A 16,127-nucleotide genomic window follows, 5' to 3' on the forward strand; every position below is an offset into this window, starting at 1 on the left:
TTTTCCAAATCTGCTCAACTTAATTAGAGTGTCTAGCGTATCTGAAAGCAAAAATTTCAGGATTTTTCCAGGTTTTCCAGGACAAAAAAATATACATTTTTCCATGTATCTTTCTTTTACAGTGTAGAATTTTCACTAAACATAGAAATTGTAGGTCCAGTGGAAAAAAGTGCTACATGCGAAATTTCTCATACGCCCCCAAATTTGATTTTATGATAAAAATAAAAAGGTTTTTTCGTTCATTTGATTTAATATTTAGAAGTTTCTCATTTTTTCAACTTAAGCAACAGCATAATGAAATTTTTTAATCCAAATTTAAAATCCTGTTAGTTTTCAGTAAAATAATTAAATTTTTAAGAAAATAGTTGAATTTTTAACCAAAATGTTAAATTTTCAACGTAAAAAGAACAATTTTCTACCAAATGATCGAACTTTAAACCAAATGATTAAATTTCAACCATCAACAGTTAAATTGTCAACGAAATAATTGAATGTTTAAGAAGATAGTTCCATTTTTAACAAAACAGGCGAATTTTAAATCCGAAAGCACAAATTTTCTGTCTCAATAAACGAATGTTTAACAATATCGTTTAATTTTCAACAAAAAGGGATGAGTTTTTAACAAAATACTTGAATTTTCAACAAAATAGTTGGATTTTTAAAAGGATACTGGAATTTTCTACTACAAAAATAAATTTTCAACCAAATAATTAAATTTTCAGCTTAATTATCAATCTTGAAGTAAGAATATCAATATTTAATCAAAAAAATTAACATTATAGTTTCATTTTCAAACAGAAATGAATTTACAAATAAAAAAATGAATCCGCAATCAAGAATATAAATTTTTAATAGAGTGGGCCAACTTTTAACCAAAAAATACGAATTTTCTACAAAATAGTTGCACTTTTTACTGCACATATTAATTATCTGCCAAAAAGATGTATTTTCAACGGAATAATTTAATTTTCAACCAGAGAAGAATTTTCAATTAAAGTTATGAATATTTAACAAACAAATAAAAAACCTATTTTTAACAAAGTAGCTAGATTTGTAACCCAGTACTGAAAGTTTCTAAACAAATAGACGCATTTTCAACCAATTTAACTTCTAACCAAAAGACAGATTTTTTTGTATAATAGCTGCATTTTCAATTCAAAAATATAAATTTTCAACACAAAAGTTCCTTTTCATAACAAAAATTGCAGTATTGACCAAGAAACAGGAAATTTGAACCAAAAAGATTACTTTTCTACCAATAAAGAAAAATGTTTAATGAAAAAAAAAATCAACAAAAACTGGCAAAATTACATTTTCAAAAAAAAATAATTAAAAAAAAAGATTATTGAGCAAAATAGTTCAATTTTCAATAAATGAGATGAACCTTCAAAGAGTAAAATAAATTTTGAACAAAGAGGTTTAACTTTTCGCAAGATTCATCATTACTTTTTTACTTTTTTTAACGCAAAAAAATAAATCTCTATAATAAAAGACAAATTTCCAACAAAAAAGGATGAACTTTTAACAAAATAGTTACATTTTTGACTTTAGATGCATTTTAAATCAAAAAGATTAACTGTCTGTCAAAAATATGCATTTTCCCTAAACAAAAGAATAGTTACATTTTTTATTAAAAATTTATTTTCAATAAAAGAAATGAATTTTCAACCAAAATTTTGAATTTTTAAAGGAATTTTCAAACAACGAAATGATTTTTCAACCAAAAAAGTGAATTAGACAGCAACAAAATTAATATAACTAAACAGTTGATTTTTGAACTGAAGAAAATAAATGTTCATTTTTGTGTTATTATCTCTTTTCGTATCTTGCTTAGTTTGATCGCAAAATGAAATTTGTCATTTTTTGTAATTTTGTTTTTCATATCAAAATTTGAATTTTCGATTTTTTCGGATTCTGGGTACTCAAAACGTGGATTAAGGAAAAGAACAAATTTTGATCAAAATAGATGAATTTCCAAAAAAGATATACGTATTTTTAATAAAAGAAGAGAATTTTCTACGAATAAAGAGTTTCCAATCAGTAGAGAAAAAAATTTGAACCAAATTGTTAAATTTTCAAGCCAAACAGATGAATCCTTTAAAAAATAATTGAATTTTCAATCAGAAAATGTGAATTTTCATGCAAAAAGTTCATTTACATTCAAATAGTTGAATTTTCTACGAAAATAATCAAACTTGTAACTCAAAAAGAAAAGTATACAACAAAACAGTTGAATTTTCCAGTCCAAAAACACTAATTTTGTACAAAATAGTTCAATTTTTATCTGGAAAATATACATTTTAAACAAAAAAGTATCAATTCTCAACCAATAATGGAATACTTAAACTTTCAGTTGAAAAATTAATTTTCAAGAAAAGAATTGACAACAAAAAATTATTAGATTTCAGAAATTTAAATTAAGTTGTTCTTAAAATTATAAAAAATTGGGAATAAATGAGAAATTTTAAATATCTTCGATTGTAGCTTATTTCTACTTTGAAATCAAATAAAAAATTTAATGAAAACTACCAAAAACGGTTCAGCCATTTTTTCGTTCAGCAGGGTAAAGAAAATTTCTAAACCAACTTTATCTTTAAGGGAATACAAATTCCAAGACCATGTGCAACATTCATGGGCTTTTCTATGTTAAAAAGAATGCAAGGAATTTTGAAGTTTTTCAAGGATTTCCAGAACGCTAGATACCCTGTTAATTAGTCCCAGAGATAAATACTATTTGTGACAAGTACCTTATTCATTCACTTTTCATACGTGAATGCACAATTTTGACCGATAGCCCTTTTTTTAAACCGCTAGTGTATATATTAAAAATCCAATTTTATTTAAGGATTTATAAAACTTTTCATAATTCCATGACTTTTCCAGGTCTTCCAGGTTTTACCCCAGTAATTAAACTTTATGCAAAGATGAAAAAATTAATTGTTCAACATGATGCTCGCTTGAATAAATCTGTTCTCGCTGAAAGAAGGTGTAAAGTGTGCATTTTCAAAGCACGAACTGAAAATTTCTCACGTACAAGAAATGCACTTGAAAATGTACTACATGAAGGACACAGCGGTGTAGTATGTATAGAGAATGGGTTACAAGACTCACTATATCCTATACTTCAAAGGTCTTTGTGATTATTATAACAAGACAGCCCTTCTCTTCTTTTCACTCTAGCACTTGACAAACATTCGCAATTCCACACTACTTTATCTTTTAGGTCGACGAAATCCTTAGCCTTTGGATCACTAAAGCACTACTTTACGTGAAGAAGATCCGCTGTAAAAAAAAAGTATTAATGTAAAGGCTGCAGGTTTTAATTATTAATTTATGCAGCTGCAGCTGGTCACTTGCGATCCTGATGTATCTTTTTAGTCAGCGTTTTTTTTCTAATCTCAAAAACATCTTGAAACTATAAAACCCAACAATATCAACCCCTAAGCCATATAACCCCTATCTATATCTTCATAGCTGAATAACCTCGAGATCGATAACCTATAACCCTCAAAGCCATAACTTCAAAACTCATAAATCTCAAATCCCAATTAACTAAAAAACCAAAATGCAGCAAAAAAACTCACACGCAAATTTCAAAAGCCATAAGCTCCATAAACCTGAAGTGTATCCTAAAAAAATTGCATGTCTCAATAGAACTCCGAATCATGTAGCATTCAATTTCATAACTCCACATCCCCATAACTCCATACAACCTAATACCTCAAAACTCCACAACCCCAAAAGTCCATAATCTTATAACCCCAAAACCCCATAGCTGTATAACTCAGAAACTCCACAATCTTATTGCCCCATAACCGTAACAACAAAAAGACTTACAAGTGAGTTTTCAAAAACCTGTAATCTCAGAAAGCTTCAATCAAAACTTAATTATTGTTTTGCAGAAACTTTCAACCAAATATTTTATCTTATTTCTCATAAACCTTGAGCCTCAAAAACTAAAAAGCAAATTCTCAATAAGGTCAAGATTTCCTGCATCGTAATAACCTACATTTAGCGATACCCAGGAATAACTACGTAGCCGCAGCAGGCTTCTGTTCCCTTTGGGGTGCTTGATTTTCGTGAGCCCCCTCGCCTCTCACAATCCTCGCTTTATTTAATCTTATTTCTCATCAACTTTCGGATTCCAAAACTAAAATTTAAATACTCAATAAGGTCAAAATTCCCTGCATCGTAATAACCTACATTTAGCGATACCCAGGAACAACGACGTGAACGCAGCAGGCTTCTGTTCCCTTTGGGATGCTTGATTTACGTGAGCCCCCTCGCCTCTCACAATCCTCAAAGAGCTTTATTTAATCTTATTTCTCATCAACTTTCGGATTCCAAAACTAAAATTTAAATACTCAACAAGGTCAAAATTCCCTGCATCGTAATAACCTACATTTAGCGATACCCAGGAACAACGACGTGAACGCAGCAGGCTTCTGTTCCCTTTGGGATGCTTGATTTACGTGAGCCCCCTCGCCTCTCGCAATTCTCAAAGAGCTTTATTTAATCTTATTTCTCATCAACTTTCGGATTCCAAAACTAAAATTTAAATACTCAATAAGGTCAAGATTTCCTGTACCGTAATAACCTACATTTAGTAGGTTCAAGTACATTTACTGTTGCATTTTAGGGTCATTAATATAGGTATATAGGGTATAGGTATAAGGTTAAAAGTTTAAAGGTGATGGGGTTATAGGGATGTGGTGTCGTGGAGTTTTAACTGTCCGCCTCAAAGTATTTTTTTGTTATAGGACTTTGGGTTTATAGAGTTATAAGGGTTTGGATTACTGGTGTTTTAGGGTTATGGGACTACAGGGTAATGTAGCTTATGGGTTTTGAGGTTATAAAATTTGAGATTACGGCTTTTAGGGTTGTATGTTATCGATCTCAAGTTTATTGAGCTACGAAGTAATTGGGTTATATAGCTTAAGGGTTGATATTTTTGGGTCTTATAGTTTCAAGATGTTTTTTGAGGTTAGAAACAAAACCCTGACGTAATGGGGTAAAACCGGTGTAAGATTCGGTTTCAACAACCCCCACAAAAATATCCACTTGGTCTGGTTTAACGAACCTTTCACTCATTTTTTTTTGTGGTTTAGTGTAATTCGCTCATCAACCGAGCTTCTAGGTCGATGCCTTTAATCGCAATTTCGACACTTTTTTCATAATTTTATTTTCAATATAAAACAAATGAATGTTGGTTCCCACCAGTAGTCTCATTTTCGTACCACTTGATACTGCTTTTTCTGTGTATTGTTTAATACCGGAAATTAGCCCTGAAATGTTGATTGTTTTTACAATATTCGAACGCGATTGAGAAGACAGTAGTGCACACTTACTAACTGTGCATTTCTTTCGGTCACGATAACTTACGAGTATAATTGATTCTATTACCATTCCGCAATTTCCGGAAACTATTTGTAATTTTCAGGTACCGTTTCTGAGTCTTGATAAAAATTTAGTAAATTTACCGCGAAAGTTTCTGAACTTCGTTTTCAGAAAATTAATTTCGTAAATTTAAGTTTTTTTAGTGTCCTAAATGTGTCGAAATTTTCCGAACATTTCTAAAAGTGTAGTAAAAAGTGCAACTTTCTGGACTTAAAACAAGCTGGCATTATTTTCGATCGCTATTGGAATCAGTTAAACTGCAATACGCCAACTGAATTTTAATGTATGCATAAAAGTATTTTTATTATATTTGCGTTGAGTTTTAAATATTTATTGTATACTAAAAATAAGTCTTTATCAAAACTAAAGTGTTTCAGATGGAATTAACACCTGATACAGAGAAAAAACACTTTTCCTGGCCAAAATTTGTTCCTAAAAAAAAAATTATTGTATACCATTTACTGTAAATATCAATACATTATAAGCGTAAATGAACTTATTTTGAAGCGAACATGAACTCACAGTAAATTATTCATTACTTATGCATGAAATATTTACTATCTAAAAATCTGACCTAAAAGTTAGGTTAGAATTGGAATTTTTACAGGAAATGTATTTTTTCAACTTATAAGATGGTAATTATATCTAAAACGCTTTGCTTTGGATAAAGAATTATTTGCACTATTAAGTATCTAGTTTAAACTCCACAAAACAGATTTGAAAATACTTTTATGCCAAAATTAAAATACATCTTTAAAATTCTATCTACTATTTTTGGTTCCGATTTTTGGCACGAGGTGGCACAGTTGATAAACAGGTTTTTGGCGATTCGTGACTTCGGAGAATAGGGGTGGGGGTAGGAGGGGGGGCACTCAACGAAGAGTATAACATCACACGCGGAAAATATAAATTTGAATAAAAATACTCTTTAATTGTTGAAAAACTGAAAATTAATCATTTAATTTGGCAAGTAAAACATCTAAATACAAACATAAACTTTTCCCCATAATTTCCCTCTTTAACCCTTTTTTAAAGAATTGCTGTTTTCGCCCTATTTTCAATTCAACTACTTGCTGAAATGTCGATTTTTTTGTGTGAAAAATTAATTTTTCAATCTGAACATTCAACTATTCTATTTTTGGTTGAAATTTGATGCGATCCCCTGTTAAAAAACAAGATCCAACGACCAAATTTGGATCACACCGAATAAACAAAAAAAGCTCCTATTGCAATCTGAAAAAATAAAAAAAATAAAATAATTTTCGGACAAAAATAAAAAAAGAAGAAAAAAATCAAAATAAAAATGAGAAGGCAACCAACCAACCACATCCACTTCCTTCTTTTTTTTCTTTCTTTCGTCTTTTTTATTTTGATTATTATCAAATTACAATAAAATAACATTAAAAAATATATTTTTTTAATTGCCAACGTTTTTGTACCTTATCAAGAAAATAAATACTATTATTATTGAACGTTAAATAGGATTTTTAATTTTGATTTTATTCTAATTTAAATTTCTTAAATTTAAGATGAATTTTTGTTTAATTGAAATTTCGCCTATTAAATTTTTTATGGAGAATTCATCTTTTTCTATCGAAAATTCTATTATTTTAGTAGAAAATTCAACTTTTTTATTGAAAAATCAATATCATCAATAAATAAAATCAAAATCAAAAACTAAATATCAATTATGTTTTGTATTTTCCGTAGAAATTGTTTTATTGAAAATTCAACTACTGGTTGAAATTTAAAGTTCATTGTAAAAATTCATTTTTTTAAAAATATTTATCATTTTAGATGAAAATCCAAATATTTCCTTCAAATATTAATTATTTTGATAAAACTTGAACTAATTTGTTGAATCATTATCTTTTTGGCTTGAAAATTCAACTAGGGTAGGATGGGGCGAGATGAGCATATGGGGTAAGATGAGTCACTTAATTTTCTCGTAGGTTATCACTTATTTTGTAAATTTTTTTTTAATTAATATCAGGAAAAACATTATCAAACTTCTTTTTTGAAAATTTTTCGCTTAATGTTGAATAAATCTGGAAAAAAACTAAAGTAAAAATTTTAAGACCTGTATTCTGCCATTTTGCATTTGTTTAGAATGTTCAAGAATCACGCAAAATCACATATTAGATGTTTTTCCAGTGGTTATTTAGATAGCTTATTTATTATATCTTAAGTTTTCAACAGACTTATATATAATTGTAAAACGGAAATAGGTGAAATTTTAATTTGACTAAAAAATGTCATATGGGGCGGAATGAGTCACTGTTCGGGGGCGGAATGAGCCACCTCTTTCTGTGCATTAACCTAACCTCTTAGTGTAGCAGTCAGTAGGTTAGGATACAATGTTTCATATTATCAGATTGTGCAGGATGTTAATAATGGTGTAAACGTATAAAAAACTAATCTTATCGGCAAAAATTCTCAGAAAAATTATGAAAGCAGCATTTCTTAAATAAATTTGTTTTAAAACTCGTAAAATGCTAAAAAAATAAGAAAAACATTGTTGTGGTTTAAAAATACAGCAGAAGTTTAAAAAAACGGTTGAATACCCCAATATATATATTCTGTGTCAGTCCAGATCAGATCCAGATCGGGAATCCTGGTCGGGGCCAGATCGCGGATGAAACACGCCCAGATCGGGGCCAGGTCGGGAAACCCGATCGGTACACGATCAGTCTCAATATAATCCATTGGTGAATTTCACGCATGGGGATTTAATATAAGTAAACTCGAAACTATCTAATGGTCCTCTCCTTTCGAAGGCCACCTTAATACTTTGAATTTCCAATTAAGTTATGTTAATTTAAAATTAAAGTACGACATGCACGAAAAGAAGAGGTTTCAGACTACAAAATTTAATTATACTTTTGAATAACGTAAGATTATTGTAGATGGTATCAGTTTGGAGGAAAAGTTTAATTTTGTATTAAAAAATGGATGATAACCAGAAATACTTTAATTAACAATTTTAATTTTTTGAAAAAAATTTTGTCAATACAACTTCTTAAGAAATTAGAAAAACTTTTTTCGCAAAAAGATTCCCTACAACTTGACATTTTCGAATGCTTCCAAAGAAAATCAGCAGGAAATAACCTATGATATACGATTTATAAAAATTTTACTGTAAAGAAGTTCAATTTTCTGTCAATTGCATTACTTCTTGAGAAATTCGAGAATGTGGTTGTAGATAATATTTTCGGCGAATAATTGAGCTATCATTTATTCTATCGTTTTATTTTTTCAAGTCTGTTAAGAAGCAATATAGATCAAACAACTTTTAAACAAAAATGAAAAGTTTTGAATTAAATATTTCTGGTTATTTTAAATATTATTTACAGAATATGCATCTAATTAATTTTTATTGTTAATTATCAATTTTGACCTAATCGACATTTTTATAAGTTGAAATGTCATTGCTTATAATAAAAAAGTAAAATAACTTTGTTTAGCATTTTAAACTTCGCGCGAAACCAATTAAATCCCGAATGCGACGCATGCGCAGTTGAGTAACTAGCTCTTGTTGGAATCCCTACTCAATTGGCATTTTGCATTTTGATTGTACTACTTGATTCTAAAATGCATGTTATCAAAATTTGTCCTTAATGCATGTCTGTAATGAATTTATTATTAATACAGAATCAAAGTTTCAATAACAGAATCGATTGTATCACATATTTTATTCTCATAATCTAAAAACATTACAATTTTGTGCATACTGCAATCCATTTCTTGTCAATAGATTTGATAATTTTAACTCTACATTAAATCGAAAAACCTTGAGTTCTTAAATAATAATTGAAAACAAAAGAACTTGATAAATTTTATCATATAATAATATTTGACACATCTAATGGTAAATATACTAATTTTACCTGAAACAATTTAAATAATTATTAATGTATTTGAGGTTAGGTTTCAATGAGCCCGCAGAGTGTAATTACTTACTCTCATCTTCCTCGCGCAGGTGTCGAGGTATACTGGCTGATGTTTGGTGCCTCCGAACACGTGGCTTACTCGCATTATGCATTTTTAATCATTGCTAGAATATTATAGACGAGAAGTATGTATACAAATTTCACTGCACTATCAGAAAACATCAAGCAGCACTAGTTCTGCGAGCGCATAGAAATGGCGTTTCAATAGGAAGTCGGTCTGGCCCGGTCGGGCCCAGGTATGGGCCACAGAGTTCTACCGATCAGGGCCAGATCGGGAAATCCACTCGGGGCCAGATCGGTATTAAGTTTGAAATCGGGCGATTTCTGCACGGGTAGTGTACATGGTCAAGTCGAAAAATTGCTATATTTATTTCTGTAATATAATTATTAAAGGATATGTGGAAATTTTCCGTTCAATTTTGGAAAGCTATGTGAAAAGATATGTTTTTATTTTAAAATACTCAAACTTAACAAGACTCTTAATTACAAATAATATATAATAACTCATTTAATTAAGTGACCCATCACGCCCCAATGCCTGGCTCATCCCGCCCCAGACATGGGGCGATATGAGCCAAGCGCACTTGTTCTTTATTTTCGTTTCTAATTCCGCATATACTTTTTTAGTTACTTGTATCTTAGCAAAATTTTAATTTAAAATGTTTGTAGAATATATATAATGTTTTACTTTCAAGCAATGAAATAACAGATTTTAAATACTGACGTGAAAAGGACAGCTATGCTCATCTCGCCCCACCCTACCCTACTTGGTTAAAAATGCAAGTATTTTCCGTTGAAAGTTAATTTTTTGTCCGATAATTCAAATCTTTGTTGAAAAAGTTCTTCTTATTGGATTTAAAATTAATCTTTTTTTGTGGTAGTACGTAAAGTTTTTTGGTTCTATTTGATTAAAAATGTAACAGTTTGGGGTTGAAGATAATTTAATTTTGTTTTTGTTAGAAAGTTCGACCATTTGGTTGAAAGTTCGTCTTCATAGATTGAAAATTTAACTATTTTGTTAGAAATACAATATATTTTGACTTGGAATCTTAACTGTTTCATATTGAATTCTGTTTGTATATTTAGTGTTTGATTTAAGGCGGGTATGAAAAGAAACCAAAAACTAAATTTTGACTTAAAAAGAGGGGAGGAGGTAGAAGGTGTTTGAATTTGTGACGTCACAATAGGGGGTTCAAGCTTTTGTGTGATGATCTGTAACGAAGAAAGGGAGGGGTGGAAAGTCTTCTAAATAGCGTTACGTAGTTTTTTAACGGCCCAATAAGCATAAAAAGAACTCTGGTTCTTACAGTGTTTAATTTAAATAATCTATCAAGCATTCTCCCTTAATTAATTAAAAAGATCCAGTTTATTGCAAATAAGCATGAGGAATTTTCAAAGGCTTCCGACAAGCCATTATTTATCCCTGTCGACCCATAATTCGATGAAGGAAGAAAGGGCCAACCCGGATATCGATTTGTCACCTAAAAATAAAGACCCTTAAGATGAGCGTCGAAAGTAGAGGTCTCAAACAAGAATAGAAGATGATGCATTAAATTTTGTCCCTTCGCACCATAATAATATAACATTTAGATTCTCTTGAAATCTCCAGATTTTATTGTAAAATATCAACATTTCTATGATTACAAGTTTCATATCACTTTACAGAAACTTTACAGAAAGTATCTACGCTCCAGGTTCCATAAAATCCGATCCGGTTTTGCAACTTCTTGAACTGCTGGCCCGCGCAGTGCGTAAGTACTCAGTCGAACATATTGCGCAATATTATGTATTCCAATTGGAAAGGGTTCAGGCGGCCCTAAATGTTAACGTTTTTAGGGTACCGATTTAATAACAATGCCAGTGCTGGTCAACCCCCGAAACTGTTATAATATGGAAATTCCTCTTGTTTCTCCTGTTTCAAGAAACGTCACTCTTTTCTCGTTTTTTTCTCGCTTAATTGCGAACTGAATTAAAATAAACCAAAAATAAAATCCAACTATTTTTGGTTAAAAAGTCATATTTTGTGGTTAAAAATTAACTAATTGGTTAAAAGTTGAACCACTTGGACAAAAATAAGTTTGTTATTGAAGATTCTTCTCTTGGTTGAAAATTAATGAACTGAAGATTGAACTATTCCATGTTTTGGTTATAAATTTATCTTTTGTAGTTAAACCTTCACCTACTTACTACTTGTTTGAAAAATGAACCACTTTATTTAAAAAATTAATTTTCTTGGTCGAAAAGTTAACGATTTTGTTGAAAATTCATTGTTATTTATTAAATCTTGTTTTAATCCCAAATTTAACTATTCCATTTTTAATTACAAATTTTATACATTGAAAACTAACCAAATTGTTCTAGTTGGTTCAGAACTCATGTAATTTTTGATGAAATTCCTTATTTTTGATAGAAGAATATTTATTCTTCTTGTTTCAAAATTCGAATTATTTTCATGAAAATTCGTTTTTGTTCAAACCTAACTTTAGTGGTTGAAAATTCAACTATTTTTTTGAAAATGAATTTTTTCTCCACTGAAAATTAATTTTTTTAAATGAAAATTTAACTATTCCATTTTTGGTTAAAAATGTATCTTTTTTAGTTGAAAATTCATGTATTTCGTGAATAATTCGTCTTTTTTTAATAGAAAAATTAAATCATCAAAAAATATTTTTTTTATTGAAGATTTATCATTTTAGTTGGAAAATTCTTTTTTTTTTGTTTTAATTCACTTTTTTAACCGGAAATGTAATTATTCCACTTTCGGTTCAAAAATCGACTTGTTTGCAAGCTAATTTTCTTGTTTGAATGTTGATTTTTTTGTTTAGAACTCATATGTTTCTTGAAAATTTGTCTTTTTGGTATAGCATTGATCTGCTTGGTAGAAAAATAATATTTTTTATTGAAAATTTAACTACATGCTTCGTTAAAAATTCATATTTTTGGGTTAAGAATTTAACTACTCTCTTGAAAGGTAACATACTTTGTGAAAAATTTATTTTGTTACCTGAAATTTAACTGTTCCATTTTTTGTTTGAAAATGTATCCTTCAAAATGTGAAAATTCAACTATTCGACAGAAAAATTATGTCTGTTGTTGAAAATTCGTCTTTTTGGTTAAAAATTCATCTTGTTTGTTAAAAAGGATCCTTTTTCGTGGAAGATTCATCTAATTTGTTTAAAACTAGTATTTTTTGGTTAGAAAGTTTTTTTTTGTTGAAAACTATTTTTTTTCATTGAAAAATGTAGCAATTCCGTTTTTGGTTTATATATTATATTATTATATGATAAGGTATTATATTGATACATTATACATTTTTGGTATATATAATAACGTATAAATTTTAGTTGAAAATTGTCTTTCTTGATCATGAATTAACTTTTTTATTGAAAATTCATCTTTTCCAGTCCTAAAGTAAACTGCTTTCTAAAACATTCGATTTTCTCTGTTCAAAAATTCGTATTTTGAGGCAGAAAATTTATCTTCTTTGTTGAAAATTCATCTATTTGATTGAGGACTCAACTATTTTGTTAAAAATTATACTTTTTCCTTATATAAAACTCGTTAAAATTAGTTTTTGCTTGTTAAGTGAAAAGTAATTTTATAAACTGAAAATTTTACCATTCCATTTTTGGTTCAAATATTTTTTTTTTTATTAAAAATTCATTTATTTGGTTAAAAATTTAACTTTCTTCGAAAAATTTTATCCCTTTTGGTCTTGGAAATTTAATTATTTTATTAAAGGTTAAGTATTTTGTTCAAAAATCGTCTCTTTGGTCAAAAGCTTAACTATTTGGTTATTAATGCAACTTTTTATTTAAAAATTAATTCCTCATGATTTAAAAATCACCTCTTTTGATAGAAAATTAATCTTTTTTATTGAAACTTATACTATTTTGTTCAAAATGCAATATATTTTGACTAGAAATCTTAAGAATTTAAAGCGCTTCTTATTGAATTCAATATGGCACCCATTCGAAAATTTAATTTAAAAGAAATTATTCATCTGCTTTCGCAAAAAATCCCCCTATTTCTCCTGTTTGGCAAGCTACATAATTTTGGGCTGTAAAGTCTGAAATTTAATTATGTTAAATTATTCTTGATTGTCATTAAGTAATTTAGTTTATTAATGGCCTCTTATGAGTAGTTTAAAGCTAATTAAAAATCTTGGAAAACTTAAATATTCAAAAAATTGTAAAATAATTGTCGACGGATTTTGTTTCAAGGTCCAAAATAATTGTATCTGATTAGTTAATAATTGATCCTAAAGTCAAATGCACTAACAACTATTATACTATTTTGTTCTCGTATTTTGTACAATTCCCCACTGATTATAAAGAAAATCTTAATTTTTTCCTTAATTTAAATTTTATTTGCATCTTCCAAAAAGAGCTAGATAGTTTATTTTGGTTTTGAGTATAATTTTTTTTAAATTATCAGAAAAAATGTATTCTGCAAAGAAAAATTGAGTGCATGGACTTTTTGGTTGAAAATGCTTTGCGTAGAATATACAGTAGTGATGAAATTTTTATTACAAAAGGATAATACTTGCTTTGTTTATCCTGCTTAACAATATGTATCATACTTTTGAACATAAACAAGACATGACAAAGCTTTTATGGTATGAGTGAATTGATGATAATAAAGGAGATTTACCGTGCCGGTGAGCCGAAAAATTATGTGAAAGCTTTATGTATGGATAGGGGTTAAATTCCACCCTTTCATGCAAATGTCCAATCAACTGCGACTGATCATTTTTTATTAGCCACATGAAACGCACCTTAATGCATTTATAAATTGCTCTGCTGACAGTAAGGTAAACCGGACTTGAAAATTTTACGTTGCTTTCAAAATTAGAATCTCTTGTCTCATTTAGAGATTTTTGTGCAGGATTTTTTACTGCCCTGACAGATACATCAGTTTTAAAACGAAAAGATAAAAAATTTCAATTTCAACCAAGAACATTTAACTTTCAGTTTTTGTAGGAGAAAGGCGAATTTTCAACAACTTATTTCAATTTTCAACCAAAAGACGTGAATTTTCAACTAGAATTATATGAATCTTCAAGAACAACAATTATTATAAACAAAGTAGTGCAAATTTCAACCAACTAGTTGAAATAAAAAAAATAATTCTAAAGAAAAAGTGTAATATTTTATATTAAAAAAAAAAAATTACAACAAAATAGCATTTTCATGGCAAAAAGGCCAAGTTTCTACAAAAAAGTGAAATATGCAAGCCAAAACTATAAAATCTCCAACAAATAAGTTCAATTTCAAGAAAACAAATTTTTTAGATAAAAAACAGTTGAATGTAACCAAATTAATTAATTTTTTACCGTGAAGATTACTTATCTACTAAAAATTATATTTTCAGCCAAACAAATTAATTCTTTTGAAAAAATACAATAGTTCATATTTCAACCAAAAAAGAATTTAATAGAAAATAGTTGAAATAAACCATATAACTAAATTTTCCACCAAAAAAATTAATTTTTAACCAAGAGGACCAAAAAGACGATATTTCAATAAAATACATGAATTTTCAACCAAATAGTAGAATTGATTACAACAAAATTTTTAACAAAAAATAGAATCGTAAAATTTTCAGTATAAAAAACTAATTTTCAACAAAAAAGGTTAATAATTAAGGTTAATTAATTTTCCGTAAAAAATTCGAATTTTCAGCTCAAAATAAGCAATTTGCAACAAAAATGAAATAGTTAAATATTCAGTTTAAAAAATTCCACTAAAAAAACGAGTTTTCAACCAAATATCTCAATTTGAAATCAAAAACTTTAATTTAAAGAAAAATGAATTTTCAACGAAAAATGTTACAGTTTATATTTCAACCAAAAAATCTTTTCATTTAAAATTAAAACAGTTCAACTCAAAACCAATGACGAGTTTTTTAAAAACAAAATAGTTCAAACTTCAATCAAAATAAATTAATTTTCAACCAACCAATTACATTTGTAACAAAAAGAGATGAACCTTCTACAAAAAAAGATGCATTTTCAAAACCAAAAAGACGAATTTTCAACCACGAAAGATTTTATGGCCAAGAAACAAATAAAATTTGAACCAAATTCAGGTATTTTTAACAATATAGTTTAATCCTGAACAAAAAAAAAATATTTTTAAGAAAAAAATAAGAAGAATTTTAAACAAAACGAATGAATAGTTAACAGTTAGATTTTCAAACAAATGAATGAATTTTCAACCGAAAAGATTTTTTAGTCAAGAATGGAAAAACATTGCAACCGATTTCTTGATTTTTTAAGCCAAAAAGTAGAATTTCTAAAAAAAATATGAATTTCCGATAATCCAGAAATAAAAATTTCCAACAAAAAAAAGTTAATTTTTAACCAAATAGTTTAATTTTGTACAAAAATAGTAAAATTTTCAGCAAGAAATGTGATAGTAGACTCTTCAACCAAAAAGAATTAACTTTCAATCAAAAACAGTTCGGTTTAGATTTAAATGTAAAAACAAGAAAAAGGGGAAAAACTGTAAATCCTGCGTTAAATTAATATGAATTTTGATAATTTCTGGACTAAAGAACACCATTTTAAATCGACATTAAAGTTCACTTTTTATTCTTTTAAAACATTAGGTTAGAAAATTCGTAATTTTTCTTACAAATTTGTTGAGAAGTTTTCATAAATAATTCGGTGTTCCAAATAATGTCAAAGTTAATTAATTATATGAGGCCATTCACAAAATACGTGATACTTTTTTCAGGAATTTCTGACCCCCCCCCCTGCATGATACTTTTTCCATT

Source organism: Belonocnema kinseyi, chromosome 4 (assembly GCF_010883055.1).
Source record: "Belonocnema kinseyi isolate 2016_QV_RU_SX_M_011 chromosome 4, B_treatae_v1, whole genome shotgun sequence".
NCBI classification, from domain to species: Eukaryota; Metazoa; Arthropoda; class Insecta; order Hymenoptera; family Cynipidae; genus Belonocnema; species Belonocnema kinseyi.